The sequence below is a fragment of the Sorex fumeus genome, unplaced genomic scaffold, assembly GCF_029834395.1.
Source record: "Sorex fumeus unplaced genomic scaffold, SorFum_2.1 ptg000070l, whole genome shotgun sequence".
Classification (NCBI taxonomy): Eukaryota; Metazoa; Chordata; class Mammalia; order Eulipotyphla; family Soricidae; genus Sorex; species Sorex fumeus.
Window position 1 is genome coordinate 3,978,725 of NW_026606127.1, and position 24,073 is coordinate 4,002,797.

The 24,073-nt window shown below is 38.4% G+C and overlaps 1 pseudogene; it reads left to right on the top strand.

Annotated features, from left to right (window-relative positions):
* Positions 1-10,689: 10,689 nt before the first annotated feature.
* LOC130037063 (uncharacterized) lies at positions 10,690-10,786 on the top strand (annotated as a pseudogene).
* Positions 10,787-24,073: the final 13,287 nt, after the last annotated feature.

Genomic DNA, 24,073 nt, shown 5'->3' on the forward strand with positions numbered 1-24,073 from the left:
TTTTTTAAAAATTTTAACAGGCTGACTGTACGTGTACTTAAAAACCAGAACGTAATAAAAACATTGAAGATTTATTGTCTTCAAACCCCCTAGATAACCACTATTAGCTATATATGGGAAGCATCATCTCTAAAGCGTGTTTATATTCCAAATTGTCAAGTACGAAGTACTGTGTTGTAAGAGATAATAAGGAAAAAAGCCAGCAAGGATGGCTTTCTGATAAACTGCTTTTCCTACTGGTACTCTAATCAAGGCATAGTATACTTTCTAGTCCTGGCATTTATTGAAGTAAATTGCTTTGACTTGTTCTCAGTGTATTCATCTCAGCATATTTAATATATATTCTTTCTTTTTTGATTTTAAATCTTTGGTTCTCTTCAACATTCTGTCCAAATGTTTTCCCCTTCCTTGATAATCGCCGTCCATATTCTTTCTTTCTTTCTTTCTTTCCTATTTTATTCTCCCTCATATCGTCTTGGTTCTATTGGTCAATGTTTGAAGAAAGTGATCCCAAACTTTCTTACCTTTGAGGGCTTGCCTCTCTACCGCTCAGCACTCCACATTTTCCCCATGCCCCATATTTTCTTATTACCTGGTTTAAATAGAAAACTCAAAGATAAATGATTATTACTGTGTAATAGCACTATATTTAAACTACTGAAGTATAAATACAAGTGGAGAGACCATTACAGAGAAAACATGCTAGTATATATTAACAGTTTTCCACAGCATCTACATTTTGTGTTTCTGTCAAAATACTGTCTCTGATTTATATTTTTTCAATGGATATTATGTAAAATTCTCTATTAAAAACAAAAAGAAACACAGAGAATCAAAACTCATACATATATATGTGTATTTGAGCTTGTAAATATTTCTAAAATATAATGTAATCAATGAGGAAAAGCACTTTGTATATGAGAGAACGAAAGCCAATGTCAAAAATCACACAGCAAATGTCCAAGTCAAGCTAAAATGAGGCTTATAAAATTCTACTTGAATACTTTCTTTCATTACTACATGTTGTTTTTACTTGACTGCTAAGTTTAGGGAGGATATATCTAATAAAAAGCGTTGAAATGTATTATTCTTTACCTGCCATGGTCAGAGAAGAGGAAATACCGATGAAAGGTAGACGAGAAGAGGAGACGGTACGAGAGTACGTCTGAACACTGAAGCGGCTTAAGAATGAAAGTGTTCAGTACAGATGACTGCTCACTGGTGATTCGTCATTGGTCACTCGTCACTTGCCATGATGATTCAAATTTGTTTACAAGCAACTACATAGGACCCCCAAGATTCTACCAGTTGGTGGTTGGTTTGGTGGGAGAATGATGTCATAAAGTAGGCAGTTGAAAGGTAGAGGCTAGCCAATCAGGAGGTCAGAATCCCAAGAAGAAGACCGGATTGGATAGAGAGCGGGGTAGAATGAAGCAGGCTAGGGAGATGGAATCCTACAAGACGGTTATAACAGTTTCACCTTCGTCAGACTCTTGTGTTAGAAAAATGCTCCCATGATACTCAAGAGCTTAGCTATTTCATTAACACATCAAGAAAATTACGAAATAATCGTTTATATTGCACTGTTAAAGAAACAACATTTGGTATTACTAGTATATTTTATATAACGTTTAAAGCACAGCGGGTAGGGCATTTGCATTGCAGGAGGCCAATCCTGAATCCGATTCCTCTGCCCGGCAAGCTACCCAGAGTATCTTGTCCATATAGCAAAAGCTTGGCAAGCTAGCCATGACGTATTCGATAGGCCAAAACCAGTGGCAACAAGTCTCACAATTTGTTGTAAGATGTTACTGGTTCCCACTTGAGCAAATTGATGCATCGCGGGAGCATAGTGCTACAGTGCTATGATTGAAAAAAAATGGTGGTTTCTTTCAATATGACAACATTTACTATGATAAGTTGTAGATGAATCGAGATGTGTTAAAATGTAAATATAAAGGTAAAGGTAAAGGTAAATGCCCTCCCGTTGATCGTCGATTTGCTCGAGCGGGCCCAGTAACGTCTCCATTGGAGACTTTGTTGTTACTGTGTTTGGCATATCGAATACTCTCGGTAGCTTGCCAGGCTCTCCGAGAGGGGCCGAGGAATCGAACTCGGGTCGGCCATGTTGGCCGCTTGTAAGGCGAACGCCCTACCGCTTGTAAATGCACAGGTGTCTTATTTGTACAAAACAAACAGTTGTTCTCAGTTTAAAACTGTAGAAGATAAAGAAAAACGTATGCTCATTTGTGTCAAAATTTTAGAATCTGAAAGAAAAATTTAAAATTCAAATTACGTGATCAAAAAACAAGTAAAACCAACAAATTCTGGGAATTAATATGATAGGCAATGTATGAATGTTTTTAATAAATTAGTGCTGTGAAATAAATCAGTATTTAGCTAGTAAACTTGTATAGAAAAAATAAGCATAAACCATGATCATATAATCTGTATTGAAAGAAGTATAAATGACTAGTAAACACAAGAGCAATTTCCTTTTTAAAAATTTTTTTTGTTTCATTAGTGAAACACCATGAGGTACAGCTGTAGACTTACAAGTTGTTGTGCTTGGGTTTCAGTAATACAATGATCGGTCCCCATCCCAGCACCAGTGCCCATTCTCCACTCTAAACAATCCCAGTATCCCTCCCAACCCCCATCCCCATCCCACCCTGCCTCTTTGGTAGGGCACTCCCTTTTGTTCTGTCTCTCCCTTTGGGTGCTGTGGTCTGCAGAAGAGACATTGGGTGGCAATCCTGTTCGGGCCTTAGACTACTTTCAGCAGGCATCTCCCTTCCTGGGCAGATCTTCCCAGCACCCTTTATTGGGTGCTCCCTTCTCTATCTGCGCTGCCTTTACCCCTAGAGAATGCAGCTGGCCTCTAAGCCATGGAGTGAACAACCTGATATTTATCACAGCTGTTCTTGGTTGTTAGTCTCTTATTTTGTTACTTTATGTTACCCAGATGAATGCAACCTTTCTATGTCTGTCCCTCTCTTTCTGACTCATTTCGCTTAGCATACTATTTTCCATGTAGTACCACACAAGAGCAATTTTCAAGCTCACTAGTAGACAAAGAGCACAAATTAACATGAGAAATTAAAATTTCCCCACAAATTACAAATATTTAAAAATCAGGTAATATCTTTTCCTAAAGATGATCAATATATCCTAGATATATCAAAGAATCTAAGAAAAAGTATGCCATGAATGTATAAAATATATTCAGATAATTTATTTGATTGGACCCCAGACTTAGTATAGGGATTAAAGCAATTACCATGCACACAGTCAACCCAAATTAATGGCTGGCTCCACCAGGAATGACCCTTGAGCACAGAGTCAGAAGTCCCAAGCACCACATACTATGGCCCCAATACCCCACAAAAGCAGAAATATAATTTATCACTTATTACTATAAAATACAAATGTATTATAAAGTCCATTATAAAATGCATTATAATTTTTTAAAATGTATCACAATGTACAGATTTCTATACCACACATATCACTACTTAGACAATGTAAGTAAATACTATTAAAAAACCATCTTCTTGGTCAATAGCAAACTATCTAATAATTTTGGGGGCTTTCAAAAATTATACAGGAATTAGCACCCTAACCTCTATGTTACTCAAGTATGAGTTATATGTTTTTCTTTTCTTCCTTTTTTGTGGTGAAGGGAGCGCACCCATATGTGCTCCGGGCTCACTTTTGACTCTGTATGCAGAGATCACTTCTGGAAGGCTCAGGATTCTGGGGATTGAACTCAGATTCGCTGCATACAAACCCTCTACAAATTGCACTAACTATGTGGCCCATATGTTTCTTTTTAAATAACATTTTAATAAAACATTTTAAATAAATTTTTTAAAAAACATTTTTAATGAAATATTTCATTAAAAAGATTAATGTAGAGAAATACTCTTTTAATGATTAAAGTAAATTTAAAAATTAGAATAATACTTGGTAAAGCATAGGAACACAGCAGAAATATATGATGAAATATATGATGGTATATATCTTATTTGTAAATTTGTAACTGTAACACATTGTCCTTTTCCATTTCAAGGATGAGATGAATCCATAGAGTAGATTCGTTCACTCACAATACTATATTCTCTCCTGGATGCTTTTTAAAACTACTTGCCAATGTGCCTGTTTCTAAACTTTTTTGAGCAATATAGCCCTGTTTGCTATTGTTAGATCTTTCTCTTGTTTTATTTTTACTTTATGTTCCAATCTTAATAGTATCACCATCTACTCAGTCAACCTAGCTAAACCCTAAGGTTTCTTCCACTTTCTCCTGCACAAGTTTCTGCTTTCTGACAAAAGGGAGGACCTCGAAATGCTGACATAAATCTAATAACCAGGGCCGCAGGAGATAGTGTAGTGCTTATAGCACTTGTCTCACATGCTCTCAATTTGACTCCCAGCACCACCTGATTGCCAGAGTATCAAAGACTGTATAGCCTCAGAGGACCCCAAGCACCATGGACACGTTTTCTGAGAATTGCCTGTGGGGCCCCCACACCTCCTGAGCATTGCTTTAGAGACTCTCTCAGCAACCAAAAAATATATAATGTCAGAGAAACATGTACTTGTCTTAAATAGGGACCCTCACTTTTGGTGAGTTTCACAAGGAAATATTGCATGAAAACGTAAATCAAAGATCAGGGGAGACAGTGTAAATCATGTGAGTACAGATCATACATTTGGTGAAATGTGTTAAGATTCAGATGCCCTAGTCTTCGCACCAGGGATATTCCTTCAAAAACACCCCCATTTTACTGGAAGGGTGCTAGAACATTATATGACTGAAACTCAATTATGAGCAACCTTGTAACTGTGTATCTATTGGTGATTCTAATTATTAAAGTAATTTTTTTAAATGCACCCATCAAAGTTACCTTTTTACCACTAAATGGGAAAGATACTTTCTAATACTTACCTCACCAAAAGCTCAACAGAGTGTGACGATTGCCAAAAAATGTCCTCCCTTGCATTTTTGTCATGATACTTATTAATACTTAACTCTTCGTTTTTTTCCCTCTTCTCATGCCAAATCTTTAGTCTCCCTTGCAAGCTCCTCAAACATTATCCATTCAACATTGTTGCTCTTTGCCACTGCTTCTCTTGACTTCTTGTCCATGAACTGATTCTGAAACATAACATACCTGAAATTACAGTACTCATGCCAGAGACAAGCATTGATGTATCTTTCGGTTTAGCATTCTTCAAGCTATTGGCACACAGGTGAGTAACAATTTTTTTTCCTACTGAGAACACAAAAATAGATATGCTGGTTTTCAAAGTTCTATCAATAGTCTGAGCTACCAATTAAGGATATATATTTTTAAATTTTTATTGAATATCTGTGAGATAGACCATTACAAACTATTCATAATTTGCTTCCAGTCATACAACGATCCAACATGCTTCTCTCCACTAGTGTAAATTTCCCACCACCAATGTCCCTGGTTCCCTACAACATCCCCCAACACCCTACCCCACCCCCAGCCTGTCTCTATGGCAGGCTCTTTAAATTCTTTCTCTCTCCTTTTAATTTTTTGCATTATTGTTCTCATACAGGTACTAAGAGGTCATCATGTTTGTTCAAGGAATTTAGTATTTTTATTGGGGGTGTCACATCCGGCGATGCTCAGGAGTTATTCCTGGCTCTGCACTCAGGAATTACTCCTGGCGGAGCTCAGGGAACCATATGGGATGCTGATATTCGAACCCGGGTCTGCCGCATGTAAGGCAAACATCCTACCCACTGTGCTATCGCTTCAGCCCCGGAATTGAGTATTTTTATCAGGAAGGTAAGGCTGGAGTTGCTTTGAGGTATGGACATGACTGCTGCGGCTTCCATAAGTACAGGGCAGTGAGGGTGGGCTGCCCATCCTGACTCAGAGAAAGCCTAGAGATTTCAGTCACAAAACCCGCATATCCGAAATTTCAGCTGTTATATTTCAGTGAAATCCATCCTGAGTCAATGTAAAGAGACTAGGGCATGGTGGAGATTTTGGTTTGTGGGAGCAAGTGGCTGCCCTGAGTTCTGGTTGCGTGGGCAACAAACTAACCTGCCTCCCTCCGATTTACCCTAGTATGTTCTGCCCTGTGCAGGTCCAAGGTTAACTGTGACTTTTGATCTCTTTCAAGATTTATTTATGGGTCACTTATGCAAGACCAATACATTAGCTTGTATAGCTGAGCCAGGGGTGGTTTGTGAACATGAATCCCACATATCTTTTGGGAGTTTAATTTCTTGGGAAACTTAGTCCTAAGGTGTTGGGATCCAGCCAGAGGCACAGTGGAAATCTGGGGTTATCAGGCAGCATGATGGCACCATTAGACTGTAGATGCACTCACCTCGAGGGTGCAGGTTGACTTCCTGGAGGCACTGCACCCCCAGACTAACAAATATTCATTGAATTAATGAACGAATAATCAACATTTTCAAAATATGTCACTTTATTGCATTTTAGAAGGGTAACTTCTAACAGGGAAATCATTTTCATGGTATAATCAAGACCTCCGGTTCATTCTTAACATATTTAATAAAAGCTACACATTTTGGAAATTCATACAAAGAAATTCTTTATATTATCTGTCTTCATAATCTACTTGTAAATTACTCAGATATCACCGTTTATACCACTGTTCTTAGCATAGAAATTTACAGATAGAAAATGTTTAGTAAAATTTCATTTTGGGGGCTGGAGCAATAAACAGGGTGTAGGACGTTTGCGTTGCACGCAACCAAACTAAGTTCGATTCCCAGCATCCCATACGGTCCCTCGAGTACCGCCAGGAGTAATTCCTGAGTGCATGAACCAGGAATAACTCCTGAGCATCGCAGGGTGTGACCCAAAAAGAAAAAAATTCATTTTGGCACTTCTGTTGAATATAGTACTGGAAGTACTTGCAATAGGAGTTATATAAAAAAAGATATTAAGGGCAGTCATGTAGGAAAAGTAGAAATCAGGCTCTCACTATTCACAGAAGATGTGATACTATATTTAGAGTATTCTAAAACCTCTACCAAAAAACTCCTAGAAACAATAGATTTATATGGTAAAGTTGCAGGCTATAAAATCAATACCCAAAAGTCTATGGCTTTTCTATATGCAAATAATGAGAGAGAAGAAAGTGACATGAAGAAAGCAACCCATTCACAGTCATGCCTCAGAAAATCAAGTATCTCAGAATCACCTCAACTAAGGAAGTGAAGGACCTATACAACAGAAAATAAGAGGAAACGAAGAAATGGAAACATATCTCCTGCTTATGTATTGAGAGAATTAACATTGTCAAAATGACAATACTCCCCAAAGCATTGTACAAATTCAATGTGATCCCTATAAAGATACCCATAATATGCTTCAAAGAAGTTTATCAATCACTCCTGAAATTCATATGGAACAACAAACGCCCACGAATAGCTAAAGCAATTCTTGGGACAAAGACGATGGGAGGCCTCACCTTCCCCAACCTCAAACTCTACTTCAAAGCGATAATAATTAAAACAGCATGGTACTGGAACAAAGGCAGAGCCGCCGACCAATGGAACATCATTGAATATACTGACACACACCTTCAAATATATGTTCATCTAATCTTTGATAAGGGAGCAATAAATGTGAAGTGGAGCAAGAAAGACTTCTTTAACAAACGGTGCTGGAAAAACTGGACAGCGACATGCAATAAAATGGGCTCAAACCTCTACCTAACAGCAAGCACAAAAGTCAGATGAAAATGGGTCAAAGACCTCAACATCAGAACAGAATTCATCAGGTACATTGAAGACAAGGTGGGCAAAACCCTCCACGACATTGAAGCTAAAGGTATCTTCAAAGATAACATGCCACTGGCCAAAAAAGTGAAAACAGAGATGAACAAAGGAGACTATCTTAAATTAAGTAGCTTCTGCACCTCAAAAGAAACAGTGACCAGAATACAAAGACAATCTACAGAATGGGAAAGGATATTCACCCAATGCCTATGTAATAAGGGGTTGATATCAATGATATACAAGGCTCTGGTTGAACTCTACAAGAAGAAATCATGCAACCCCATCAGAAAATGGGATGATGAAATGAACAGTAACTTTCTCAAAGAAGATACCAAATGGCCAAAAGGCACATGAAAAATGCTCTTCATCACTAATCATCAGGGAAATGCAGGTACAACCAACAAAGAGATATCACGTCACACCACTGAAACTGACCCACATCCAAAAGAACAAAAGCTACCGGTGTTGCCGTGGATGTGGGGAAAAAGGGACTCTCCTTCACTGCTGGTGGAAATGCGGACAGGTTCAGCAGTTTTGGAAAACAGTATGAACGGTTCTCCGAATACTAGAAATTGAGCTCCCATTTGACCCAGCAATATCACTCCTGGAAATATAGCCTGGAGAGGCAAAAAAGTACAGCCGAAATGACATATGCACTTGTATGTTCATTGCTGCACTGTTCACAATAGCCAAAATCTGGGGAAAAAAACCCCTAGTGCCCAAGAACAGATGACTTGTTAATGACACTTTGTTTCATCTACACAGTGGGATTCTATGCAGCTGTTAGAAAATAAGAAGTCATGAAATTTGCATAAAGTGGATCAACATAGTAAGTGAAATGAGTCAGAAAGATATGGACAGACATCGAAAGATTGTACTCATCTGTGGAATATAAAGTAACAGAATAAGAGACTAATACCCAAGAATAGAGTGATAAGGACTAGGAGGTTTGCTCCAGGCCTTGGAAGCCGACATCACATGCTGGGGGGAAAGGCAGCTCAGATAGAGGCCAGAACACCAACTAAAGGGTATTTGGAGGACCCGCTCTGGGTGGGAGATGCATGCCAAAAGTAGGCCATAGAGCCATTCTTTCTGCCCCACCAAGATCACGATTTGACCCCCACAAGAGGCTATCTGGCACGACCACAGCACCAGAGGCACGTGGATCCAATTCGGAACCCAGAGGCTTTTGGCAGAAAAGTGACTAAACTATGCATTAAGCTACGGCACCATTCTCCCTCAGGTGGGAAAGGGTATTTGTCGCTTCTGCCTTTCTCCCCCCTGGCGGCACGATGCCCACCACCTCAGAGATTATTGGACAGCCAGGTATGAGCTAGGGTGACAGGGCAACTACGGCCTCGTGGGATTGGGGGTGAGGGGTAAAACCAGCCCATTCGTCCTGCCAGCCAAGACCATGAGTTGCCCACCACGAGTGGCTCTCTGGCATGCCATGGCCCCAGAGAACAAAAGAGAATGCCCTGCCACAAAGGCATGTTTGGGGGCATGGTGGGAGGAATACTGGTATCATGCACCAGTTACATCTCCATTCGTCCTAGCCCTGAGATTTTAGCAAGTGCCACATTGGAGGTTTTTTCACGGTCAGGGAAATGAGATACTTCATTGTTACTGGGTTTTGGCATATAGAACACACCACGGGTAACTTGCCAGTCTCTGCCATGTAGGCAAGATACGCTTGGTAACCTGCCATGTTCTCCGAGAAAGAGAACTGGACAATATGAGTTGTTATCTTATCAACAAGATCCAGTATCTGGATCTTGGCCATTGATGGGATTACATGGCTCCAGAGGCAGTCCGTGGGTGTAACACTTAGCTACTGGAAGATGGGGGATCTGGATGGAGGAGGCCCATTCTTGGTCCGAGCAGTCTTGAATATCTCAGACCCGTGTCCCGCACACCTGGGTTCCTCTGCCAGTTCCTTCATGCATGAGGCTCCTTCAAGTGTGGTGAGAGTGGTCTTAAGCATAACTATGGCTGGTTGCAGAGATCTTCAGCTGCCAGGTCTCTGCTCGGGGTGGTGAGGGAAACTCAACCCACCCCCTCCAAGGGGCCCCAGTGAGGAAAGCCAGGTGCGGCATCAGGAGACTGCCATTTCAGAGATATTTGGACTTAAATTTTGATCGAAAAGTACACATCATTCAAACAGTTGTATGTGCTTAGTAATAAAATATTACACACATGTTCAATCACCTAAGAAAGCTCATTCTGCTCAGAGAACTAGATTTTTAATTACAGGTCTGTTTTGCCCATGTGGAATGACTGAGAATCACTATGAGTAGATATAAAACTCACTATACACACAAAGATGCACACAGGTTACTTTGAGTCATCTGTGTTGTTAATGTGTCTGGGCCATTAAATTACATTGAGACCCTTTTTCTGTCCTTTACAGGAACCTCATGAGTCTCACCTTCCCTTCAAGTTGAACTTGTAATAAAGTGGAATGAAATCATCAATATGCTTCTCACCTCTTCCTTCAGGAGAAAAATCCTACTTACTTTCAAGGTGGTCAAGGTGCGGACAACGTCATCCACCGTTTTCTGGAGATGTACACGGGACCGAGGTGAGAATAGCAAAAGGCTCCAGTTTAATTTTCTTAATGAAGATTTCAGGGAAGAGCATTAAACAACACTGATTCTCCATCTTCCAAAAGGATTACTTTGCAAAACTGATGCCCTGGGTATGGTAAAAGATAATATGGTAAAAACCATACTTTTCCTTCTGGGACATTAATGTTCTAAATTTATCACTTCAAGCTGCTTTGAAATACCTTCCTAGATTGGGAATCACTGTCTGCCATAGGAGTGAGTAAGGACAACACTCAAAGAAATCAGAAGAGAAAAATAGGGGAAAAAAATCAGCTCTTATACTCAGTTTGGCAACACATATACTAAAATTGAAATGATACAGAGATTAGCATGATCCTTACACAGAGATAACAGGCCAACTTGTAAAGTGTTCCATATTTTTGTTGCATTAAGAATTAACAGGGCTACTTTAAGCTAAGACAAGCCCCACAAGTACTCCAAATTTCGACATAAAGATAGCAAAAATCCCCATCACAATGATCTCTCTCAATGTCAATGGACTAAATGCACCAATTCAGAGGCACAGGATGGCAGGATGAAATAGAAAATTGAACCCAACATTCTGCTGCCTGGAAGAAACACATCTGAATAATCAAAGCAACCATGGGCTCAAAGTCAAAGGCTAGAAAATGATTCTTCAAGAAAAGAACACCTCCAAAAAGCTGCAGTGGCAATACTAGTGTCAGACCACATGGACTTCAGGCTAAAGGTTATAAGAGACAGTGAAGGTCATTTCTTAATGATCATGGGATCTGTACATCAGAAAGAACTCACCCTCCTCAATGTATATGCTCCTAATGACAGATCAGCAAAATACGTAAAAACAACTTCTAATAGACTTAAAGAAAAACATTGATAGCAACACAATGCTAGATGGAGATTTCAACAGTACTTTCTCACTTCTCAATAGATCAAACAGACAAAAACTTGGCAAGAAAATATTTTATTTGAGGGAAGTAATAAACAACCATTGGTGTAGAGACGAAATCAAAGAGGAAATAAAAAGATTCCAGAAAAAATGACAACGAGGAACTACCAGAACTTGTGGGACAGAGCAAAAGCAGTTCTAAGAGGAAAGTTTATAGCTCCGCCAGAATTCAACTGGAAGAAAGAAAGGGCCTACAAAAATAACTTACAGCTCAAGATTTTGGAAAATGACCAAGAAAAGGAGTCCAAACTAGCCAGGAGGAAATAAATAATAAAACCTGGAGAAGAAATCAATGAGATATAATCCCAAAATACAATTCAGAAGACCAACAAAAGCAAGACATGGTTCTTTGAGAAAATAAATAAGATCAATAAACTACTAGCAAGACTCACAAAGAAGAAAAGAGAAAGAATCCTAATAAACCGAATCAGAAATGCAAAGGGGGACATCATAAAAGAAACTACAAAATCCATAGGATCATCAGAGATTATTTTGAGAATATTTAAAGCAGGAAATGAGAGAATCTTGAATAAATTGATAAATTACTGGATTCCAATTACCTCCCAAGGCTGAACCAAGAATATTTTGAAAACTCGAACCCATCACTACAAGGAAATTGAAATGATAATCAAAAGTATCCCCAAAAACAGGAGCCCAGGCCCAAATGGATTCACTAATGAAGTATTTCAAACCTTTCAAGAGGACCTACTGCCAACATTTTTTAAGATTTTCCAGGAAATTGAAGAAACAGAAATACTCCCAAACAATTTCTATGAGAAAAGATCACCCTGATATTCAAATCAGACAGAGAAACCACAAAAAAGAAAATTACAGACCTATTTCTTTGATAAATACAGATGCAAAGATCCTCAAGATTATACCAGCAAAGAGAAATCAGAAACTCAACAAAAGGTCACACTCTATGACCAAGTAGGTTTATCTTGGGGATGCAAGGATGGCTTAACATTCTCAAGTCAATCAACAGAATACACCATCTCAATAAAATAAAGATAAAAATCATATGATAATATCAATAGATGTAGATAAAGCATTTGATGAGATCCAGCACCCATTCATGATGAAAAACTCTCAACAAAATGGGAGTCGAAAGTACTTTCCTCCATCTAGTCAAAGCAAACTACTACAAACCCACACCAAGCATTATTCTCAACGGGGAAAAACTAAAGGCTTGGAGAAAAATCAATGAGCTAGATTCCCAAAATACAATCAGGCACAAAACAAGTTACCCACTCTCACCACTCCTATTCAACATAGTACTTGAAGTATTTGCCATATGATTTTGGTAAGAAAAAGATATCAAGGGCATCCAGATAAAAAAAGGAAGAACTCAAGCTTTTACTATTTGGAGATGACATGATAGTATTCTTAGAAAATCCCAAAGAATCTAGCAAAAAGCTCCTGGGAAGAATAGATTTGTTTACTAAAGTAGCATATTACAAAATCAATATCCAATAGTCCATGGCTTTCCCAAATACTATTAATGAAAGAGAAAAAAGAGATAGGCGAAAAACAAACCCATTCACAATAACCTCAGAAAATCAAGTATACTAGAATCAACTAAAAAGGTTAAGGACCTATACCAAAAACACTCTACAAAACACTACTTCATGAAATAAAAGAGGATATGAGGAAATGGAATCACATCCCATGTTCATTGATTGAGAGGATTAACACTGTCAAAATGGCAATACACCCCAAAGCGCTATAAATATTTAATGCACTTTCTATAAGGATACCCATAACATTTTTCAAAGAAATCGATTAAACCCTCTTGAAACTCATACACAACAATAAACTCCCATGATGAGCTAAAGCAATCTTTGGTAAAAAGAAGAAGGGAACACCTTCCCCAACTTCAAACCCTACTAGAAAGTCGTAGTAATCAAATTAGCATGATATTCAGATAAAGAGAGTCCTCAGGTCAATGGAATATAGTCAAATATCCTGACGCTGGCCCTCAGATTATTATTACCTAATGTATCATAAAGGCTCAATAAATATGAAGTTGAGCAAGGAAGTCTCTTCAACAAGTGCTGCTGGGAAAACTGGTCAGCAACATGCAAAAAAAGTTTAACTCAGACCTCTTTATAGTGCCAGGCACAAAGTCAGATCAAATGAATTAGAGACCTCAATATCATACCTGAGTTCTTAAGATATATGGAGAAAAATGTGGGAAGATCCCTCCATGACATTAAAGCTAAGGGAAACTTCTAGAATGATACACCACTGACCAAGGAAGAGGAAGTGAAGATAACCAAATGAGACTACATTAAACCAAGAAGTTTCTGCAACTCAGAAAAAATGGTGACCATGATAAAAAGACAGCCCTCATAATGGGGGAAAATTATTTATGCAATACCCATACAATTAACCCCTTATTGTATATAACCCAAGATATATATGGCACTGGTAGAACTTTATGAGAAAAAGACATCCAACCCCACCAAAACATGAGGAGAAGAAACGAACAGAAACTTCCTCAAAGAATAAATACAAATGACCAAAAAACAGAGGTAAAATTTTCTACATCACGAATCATCAGGGAGATACAAATCCAAACAGCAATGAGATATCTCACACCACAGAGATTGACACACATCAAAAAGAACAAGAGCAACCAATGTCAGCATGGAAGTGGGGAGAAAGGGTCTCTTCTTCACTGTTGGTGGGGATGCCGATTGGTTCAGCCTTTTCAGAAAACGATATGGGTATTTCTCAGAAAACTAAAATTGAGCTTCCATGAATCCAGCAATACCACTTTGGCAATATACTCCCAGGCCCCAAAACACACAGCAGAAATGCTATCTGCACTTCTATGTTCATTGCAGCACTATTCACAATAGTGAGAATCTGCAAACAACTTGTATGCCCAAGAATTCTCAATGATTAGTTAGAGAAACTATGGTATATCTAAACAATGGAATACTATGCAGCTGTTAGTGAAAATGAAGTTATGAAGTATGCTTATAAATGGATGTACATGAAGAGTATCATGCTGAGTGTGATGAGTCAGAAGGAGACAGACAGATATAGGATTACATTCATTTGTGGGATATGAAAAAACATAACTTTAGATTAATACCTTAGGACAGTAGAAATAAGGGCCAGGATGATTGGTCCACTGTTAGAAGCCTACCTTATGGGCTGGGGGAGATGGCAGTTGGGATCGAGAAGAGACCACTATGACAAAGATAGTTGGAAATGATGATGCTGGAAAAGAACTGTGAAGTGAAAATAGGTAAAGGAAGAAACATGGTAACCTATCAGTTCCTGTCTTGTAAACCATGATGCCTCAAAAGGGAGAGATCGGTAGATAGGTAGATAGGTAGAAGAAAGGGAGAGACAGGGGGCGGGGGTGAGGAGAGAGAGATGGAGTGAAAGGATTTCAGGGGGAAAACTGGGGACACTGTAGGTGGGAAATGTTCACTGATGGAGCAATGGGTCTTGGAACACTGTATGACTGAAACCTACTCATGAACAGCTTTGTATCTCTTTATGTCCCAGTGATTCAGTCAATCACTCAATGGTGATTCAGTCAACCAGTCATGGTGATTCAGTCAATCACTCAATCAATCAATAAATTAAATAAATAAAAATCAACTCTTTGGGCCCAACCATACCTAGAGGGTACTCCAGCTTTATAGGTACATGAATCAAGTATCTTCTTAGTTTAAAATGAGTGTGGTATGAGTTTGTCACTTTCAAACATAAGAATTCTGATTAATCACCATGGAATGTTTGTTTAATATAATGTTTTCTGAATAATTTTTATGAGACAAGATCTGTGAATAAAACCTTCAAGTGAAGAAAACGACATTCAATTATTTCTGTCACTTATTTATTTATTCAATTATTATTATCGAGAATAGGATTCAGGTGAGAAAACAAGAAATATTTTACTTATAGCATGAACCTCTAATGTCTGGACTGCAAATTTCTAACATCTTTAGAATGGCTATAATATAGCTAGTTCTGCTTGAGAAATAATTGACTTCTGTCCAATATTCTGAATTTTGCCTTATTGTGTGGCCTGAATAAGTACTTCTATGAATAGAAATTATTAATTATCATTAGAACCCACTTGAATGTTAACAATAGTGTGATTTATATTTTAATCTAATTACTTTTTCTAAAAGAGATAAATTTGGATGTGGCAGATTGAATCCAATTGAGTCCTGAAGAGGTCAGGGAGTAAATGAAAATTATAAGAAGAATTTGATGAATTGGAGGAGGGGAAGGGCTTAAAGGCCAACATATTTCACCACCTGAATTTAATAAAATTTATTTATTACATTCTCATAATGAATGACAGCATCACTTGGTACAGTAGTTCAGGTGAAATATAGGATTTTTCTAAGAAAACACACACACGGATACATGCACACACACTCATTATCTTTCTCTCTCTCTCTCTCTCTCTCTCTCTCTCTCTCTCTCTCTTCTTACTCACACATGCATGCATGAATTCTTATAAACTCAACATTCTCACACAATAGCACTCATAAACACACACACTTATAATCTCTTCCCATCTTTCCACCCTCCCCTGCAGTCCACACCACCCCTGATCCCTATCTCCAGCTACTTAAATACATGCTACCCATCTAGAGTTTTCATCCAAGCAATTCCTAAAGAAACAACAAAAGTGTTCATGTGTGTACAGATTTACTCATTTTATTTTGCCTCTTTTATATACCTTAGGCATTCAACATTTTAAAAACGCAATCCTGTTTATTATAGAATATACCACTGCCACTACAAGCTACTAAGAGAAAAATAAATTATCAAAGAAGCTACACAACAGTCCTCAATTTTCTTGTTTGGTATCAATTAACCTCTAACAAGTTTTATAATACGTTGGGTCCAAAATGCTGCTGCGTGTCAGTATTTCCTGGGGCACTATCTTGAGAATCCAAGTATGGAAACCCTTGCTCATAGCATTGTCACTCCCGGTGTGGGTGTGGGCAGCAGCATTGATGGTACCTGACCACTTTTTTTTTTATGCATTGCCTCACTTTTTATTCTTTTAATGCTTATTACTGAAACACCATGAGGTACAGTTGTAGACTTACAAATTTTTGTGCTTGGGTTTCAGTTATACAATGATCCAGTACCCATCCCTCAATCAGTGCCCATTCTCTGTCATTTATATATTTTTTTAATTTTTGTTAGTGAAACACCATGAGGTATAGTTATAGATTTACAAATTTCTGTGCTTGGGTTTCAATTGTACAATGATCAAATACCCATCCCTCCACCAGTGCCCATTTTCCACCACCACGGGTCCCAGTGTCCCTCCCACCCCCTATCCCCCCATCCCACCATGCCTTTGTGGCAGGACATTCCCTTTTGTTCTCTCTCTCCTTTTGGGTGTTGTGGTTTGCAAAAGAGGCATTGACTGGCAATCATGTTGGTCTATACTCTACTTTCAGAATGCTTCTCCAATCCTGGGAGGATCCTCCAAACACCCTTTATTTGGTGCTCCTTACTCTATATGAGTTCCCTTTCCCCCTAGAATGTGTGGCTGGATTCCAAACCATGGAGCAAAACTCCTGGTATTAATCTCACTGGCCACTTTTTGAATGAAAGCTAGTGTCTCTGGTTCCATGCCAAACAATTTAAACAAGCATCTGCAATAAAGGTTCCCCACTTATTTTGTGAAATGAGAGTCTTTCTTAAGAGCCTTTCAGACTGGAGTGATAGCTCACTGGAACGACTGTGGACTTTGCCTGTAAAAGAAGCAGACTCATTTCCTGGCACAACATAGAGCAACACTGGAAGAGACCCTTGAGCCAAAGCAGCACCAGAACATGACTGGATGTGTCCCCAAAGAACCAATAATCATCAGAACATCTAGTTAGAGTAACCGTCAACAAAATAGTGCCTCTTTTCTCCATTCATAATACTCAAAGTTCTGACTGCAATATCATTAAGAATACTAAATAGTTCCTGTAAATTTTATTCTTCTTCACATATATTTACTCTAAAATAATTTATATTTCGTTTTAAACTACAGGTAAAAAAGTAAAATTATAACTTTTATAAAAAATTAAAAATAACGCCTATACATAGCCAGGTAAGACTCAAAAAATAAAAAAGCAAGCAAGCAAGCAAGCAAGAAAGAAAGAAATTAAAACTTAAAAACAATGTTGTTTCCAGTGCTAAGGATCAATCACAGATCATCATACAATGGAAGGCAAATTCTGAATCACTGAGTTATAACCCTGTTCTTAAATATTTACAAAGGTCTTATTTGATGTCTCATTACATTTTCTCTTTTTATTAAAAAATGCTTTTTGTAGTAGACCTGATTGCCACCTTACCTCCTACTTCATGACCTTTGCTTCTCTTGTATATTTTAAGATGCATATTATATTTTAATATAAATAAATATATATAAATAATTATAAAATATTGTATATTTTAATATATATCTTGTATATTATAAGACCCAGTTGTCACCTTATCCTTCCTAAATCCATGCTTTCCTTTGACAGACTTTCCAAGATCATGTATGGCTTGCTTTAACTTGGCATAAATGGAAACCTTATTTTCTGTATGCTCTCACGCTAGAGGTGATGATGTTTTTGATCCTGGAGAAGTCTTTTCTGGGGAGTTTTCTGGCTGTTTCTACTTGACTTCAAAATATCTAAAGGTAAGTCATCATCTTTTTTTTGTGTGTTTTTGGGTCACAACTGGCGATGCACAGGGGATACTCCTGGCTCTGCACTCAGGAATTACTCCTCACGGTGCTTGGGGGGACCATACAGGATGCTGGGAATCTATCCTGGGTAGGCCATGTGCAAGGCAAATGCCCTACCTGCTGTACTATAGCTCCAGCTCCCCCCCCCCATCCCCATAATTCATCATCTTGAGGGCCTCAGATTTTTACCTTTGATTTAGAAACTTCATCTTTACATTGACACAGTAAATTGATACCACAAAACCATTGAATGGCATGCTATTGCTATAATGGTAGCAGCCATGAGCAAACATTGATAACCCATAAATTGGCATGAATGAATTCTGTCTCAGAGGCTTCACCTCTGAGGATCCCTGTCTGTTACGTATCCCAGGATCAGAATCTACATCAGGCCATGAGTAGAAATTGTCCAACCAAAAGCTAGCCTTCCACTGGGATCAGAATCCTTGATCCATCTAACTTGTAATTTTTCATTCATGACTTGTTGACCTTGTTTCAGTTGGAGACATCCAGAGCATCAACACAGCTTCCCAGTAGTTTCCACAGGAAATCCAAATACCTAAGAATGTTATCATTTCTTACGCCACTGTTAAAGATTGTTTTGGAATCCCACGGTAAGATACTATCATTAATGTTATACTATTACTGTTCTCCATAGTCCAGATCTCCCGAAAGAACTCTCTACCCTTCTCACTCCAAGTGCAGCCTCCCGTTTAAGATATCCTGAGCATACTTCTAATAGTGTCACTCAGGTTCTCCCCTAAAGTGCACAAGTTAAGTTCATACCACTCCAAGTTCTTTTTCCTAAACTACCAGAGTCGGCTTGGTCCTCAAATTTGTGTTCTCCCTTGAAGAAATACCGTGCTTCCTTTCTCCATGTCTCTCTTTGCTTGCCTTGTTAAACGAGTGTTCTCTCTTGAACATATATTCCATTCCACCCTACACCTGTTTCACAAGTTTCTAAGTGATTTTCAATAAAATCTATTTTGCTTCACTAAACTAAATATTTTAAAGCACCAGAGCAATGTTAAAACCAATATTTGTATCTTTTAAACCACAAATTTTGAAAATGAAAGGTGGTAAAGCAATGGAATACTACTCAGTTGTATGAAGTGAAATCTTCTTATTATTTGATAAAAATGGATAACATGAGGATATTATGGTTAGTGACATAAATCAGGCAGAGAAAGATAGGCATCATACAAGTTCATGCATATGTAGCATATGGAGAAAACAAATTAAAAGAATAAAATGGGACAGACAAACGTCTAAATCATTATTTATATTCTATGATTTATAATTCAATTAATTATGGTTTGTCATACACATAATTCCAACATGACACTCCTCATTCTCTCAAAAAATAACCACTCCCTCTCCCCCAAACCCCCAGAATCCCTCCCTCCCAATCCCCTGACTCAATTGTGTGGATCAGTTCTCCCCTTACATTGCCCTTGAACCTTTGTTGCTACTTTGCTGTGTGTCTTTACATCCCATATATGAGAAAAATCTCTCTGTATCTGTTCCTTTCCTTAAGGATAACTTTACATGCATGATATCCTCTAGTTTCATCCAATGTTGAAAATTGCATAGTTTTGATCTTTTCAAAGCAATAAAAACAAACTATAGCACTATAAGACTATTTAGTTACCAGGAGGAAAGGTGTAATCAAAGTGGAAAAATTGAACAATGGTGAATGACAGAGTAGGCCTTTCAGTGGTGAGTGTAATGTGATACATGCATGTTGATTCTGCATAATCCTAAAATTTAAGCAGTACTATAAAGTAATTATACATAACAAAAAGTATTTAAATAATTGACATTTATCTATGATTTTGACATATCTATTGTGTCAAACTATCAGAAATAAAAATAAAGCGAGATAGAGATATGGTGTATCACTATACTTTTAAATAAGAGAAGTGATGAAAATTTCTCTGTCTTGATAAACTGTCAAATAAATTGATTCCAAAATCAAATTTATATACTCAAGGAAAAATAAAAGTCAACCAACTTAATCTTTTGCCTTCACTCAGGTTCCCATCTATTGATCTCTGGCAGACAAAACAATTTGTATTTCATTTTATTTTTAATTTTTATTAGTGAAACACCATGAGGTACAGTTGTAGATTTACCAATTTTTGTCCTTGGGTTTCGATTATACAATGATCAAATGCCCATCCCTCCGTCATTGCCCATTTTCCACCATCATGGATTCTAGTATCCCTCCCACACACATCCACCCATCCCACCATGCCTCTATGGCAGGGCATTCCCTTTTGCTCTCTCTCTCCTTTTGGGTCTTTTGGTCTGCAAAAGAGGCATTGAGTGGCAATCATGTTCTGTACATAGTCACAATTTTTATTTTCAAGGGATTTCTTGGCAGAGATTTGGCATTCTTTGCCAGCAACCAACTCGTTTTCTTCTGCTTTTTTTTATTAGAAATATATATTTATACTAAGACTGATTAGTCATGGCACCAAATTGACAAATGTCCCTGTTTTTACTTCAGTGCTGTTGACTACTTATCATATATTATTTGCAGTGGATAGAAAATAACTGCCCATAATTCTTGGGCTAATGAAAAATGTTTATTCTTCCCTTAGTTTGGAAAATCCCTGTCACTAGTATAGTGACATTCATCGAAATTTGTAAACACAATGATTAATAAGAGGTAAACCATGACTGCCACTTCAAGGAAGAATGGGCCTTCAGTAGACATCTTCTTTTGCAGAAGGATAGCTCTGGCCTGGGTGTGGGTAAAACATGAGAGCTGTGAGCTACTGGCAGTTAACACATGCTCTGAACTATGTGGTGACACTGCTGAGAAATGTGGAGAGCCCTGATTAGGTAGGGTCATGGGGGAGAATGGAATGATGAAAAGAAAGCAGAGCAACAGGACAAGGTGATAGATTCCTTTGTATAAAAGTTTTCATGTCTATTGTATCAATCTGTGAAAAAGAGAACCAGCTTCTTATCATTCTTTCTGGCAATACATTATACTTAAATAGTGCTTCAGGAAAAAAACGGTCCCCTAGTTAGTTAATATAGCCCGAATATCTGTGAGGTCTTTGAACTCTATGTATACACTGCTGATGACTTAAACTAATCTCACTATTTAAGTATCTAAACTGCTATGGTCTCACCATTTAACTCTCTAAACTCTGATGGCTCCAAATCTTCTAAGATCAACTTTCATCTCTTCCATGATATCCAGGATTCTCTTCCCAACCTTCAACTCTCCCTTTCTTTCTCCATCTCTCTACCAACTATGCTTTCCATGCCAAAATTTGCTAAGACAAGCTTTCTTGAGATATATACATAATTTGACTTCTCTTTTTTTAACATTTAGGCAATTTTGATTTACAAAGTCATTTATAATGGAGTTTTGTCATACAATATTCCAATTCTAATCACACCACCAGTGTCTTCATCCCTCGAACAACAAACGACCCATTTCGCCCTGCATTCCCACCGATTTCCTTGACGAACACATTTTGAAGTTTAACTATTGTACTTTGGGTTCCATACTTACAGTGGTTTTGGCATTGGTGGTTAAGATATACACCTCAACTTTTTCATGCTGGCCTTCCTAGATCAATGCCAAATTATACCTTGTAGGGAAAATATATGAGAACAAATCATTAAGCTCCAATATTTTTCCTTTTTTTTCTTTTTATTAGTGAAACACCATGAAGTACAGTTGTAGATTTACAATTTTTTGTGCCTGGGTTTCTATTATACAATGATCAAATACCCATCCCTCCCCCAGTGCCCATTTTCTGCCACCGTGGATAATATCCCTCCCACCTCCACCCCCACCCCATCCCACCCTGCCTCTGTGGCAGGGCATTCCCTTTTGTTCTCTTTCTCCTTTTGGGTGTTGTGGTCTGCAAAAGAGGCATTGAGTGGCAAACATGTTCAGTCCATAGTCTACTTTCAACATGCATCTCCCCTCCTGGGTGGATCCTTCAAACACACTTTATTTGGTGCTCCCTCTCAATCTGAGCTGCCCTTTCCCCTAGAATGCCCAGCTGGCCTCTAAGCTATGGAGTAATGCTCCTGGTGCTGATCTCAGCTATTCTTGGGTATTAATCTCGTATTTTGTTACTTTATACCCCCCAGATAAATGCAATTTTTCTATGTCTATCCCTCTCTTTCTAACTCATTTCGCTTAGCATTATACTTTCCATATTGTACCACTTGTATGTAAATTTTATGACTTCATCTTTTCTAACAGCTACATAGTACTCCATTGTATAGATGTACCAAAGTTTCTTTAACCAGTCATCTGTTCTTTGGCATTCAGGTTTCTTCCAGTTTCTGGCTATTGTAAAGAGTGCTGCAATGAACAAACAAGTGCAGATGTCACTTTGACTATACATTTTTGCCTCTCTGGGATATATTCCCAGGAGTGCTATTTATGGGTCAAATGGGAGTTCAAGTTCTAATTTTTTGAGAATTGTACATGCTGTTTTCCAGAAGGACTGAACCAGTCCGCATTCCCACCAACAGTGAAGGAGTGTCCCTTTCTTGCCACATCTGCGCCAGCATTGGTTGCTTTTGTTCTTTTGAATGTGGGCCAGTCTCTGAGGTGTGAGATGGTATCTCATTGTGGTATCTCATTTTGATCTGCATCTCCCTGATGATTAATTATGTAGAGCATTTTCTCATGTGCTTTTTTGCCATTCGGATTTCTTCTTTGAGAAATTTTCTGTTCATTTTATAGCACAGCGGGTAGGGCGTTCGCCTTACAAGCGGCCAACATGGCCGACCCGAGTTCGATTCCTCTGCCCCTCTCGGAGAGCCCGGCAAGCTACCGAGAGTATTCGATATGCCAGACACAGTAACAACAAAGTCTCCAATGGAGACGTTACTGGGCCCGCTCGAGCAAATCGACGATCAACGGGAGGGCCTTTACCTTACCTTTACCTTATTGCCCCATTTTTTTGATGTGGTTGGATGTTTTCTTCTTGTGGAGTTCAACCAGTAATTTGTATATCCTTGATATCAACCCCTTGTCAGATATGTGTTCAGTGAATATCCTTTCCCATTCTGTAGACTGTTTTTGTATTTGGGTCACTGTTTCTTTGGAGGTGCAGAAGCTTCTTAGTTTAAGATAGTCCCATTTATCTATCTCTGTTTTCACTTGCTCGGCCAGTGGCGTGGCATCTTTGAAAATACCATTAACCTCAATGTCATGGAGGGTTTTGCCAACTTTGTCTTCAATGCACCTTATGCTGAATGGTCTGATGTTGAGGTCTTTAATCCATTTTGATCTTACTTTTGTACATGGTGTTAGGCAGAGTTCTAAGCCCATTTTTTGCATGTTAAGCTCCAAACTTTTAAAATAATCTTTAAACAATTTTGATCGAAAAGAAAATAGTGTGAACTGGAGGGGACTATCCCCTGGAAGCCTGCAAAGTCATTTTACTTTTCCACATTACAAAAGAGGAAATCAGTGAAGGAGGTCAGTCATAACGCAAGTTAGCTGACCCTGCTGAGCTGTGGTCATTAGGGGATTTTGTGCTCTTTTCTCCTTCCACCAGAAGTCCCAACCCTATTAGTTTTGTCTCTTAAGTTCCCATAAAACAAAAAAAGTTTTAACACACAGGAACCCATGTAATGAGGCCAGGCAAGGTGATAAAAAGAAATTTCAGCTAATTCATAGGTTAAGCATGGTAGTAGAAACTAAATATCATGTTTTTTGTATTGAATCAGCACGAGACACAAATTACAAACCTTTTCAGGATTCAGTTTCAATCATAGGATATTTTAACACCCAACCTCCTCTAGTATACAGTTTCATTGCTACTGTAACCAGTTTTTCTCCCACCACTCCCTCTCCCAACCCCAAACCCCACCTGACAGCCTGCTGTCTCTACACTATGACAAGCACCTCTCTCTCTCTCTCTCTCTCTCTCTCTCTCTCATCCTTTGGGCATTATGGATTGTAATACAGATACTGAGAGGTTATAACCTTTGTTCCTTTACCTATTTTCAGTACTCCGTTCTCA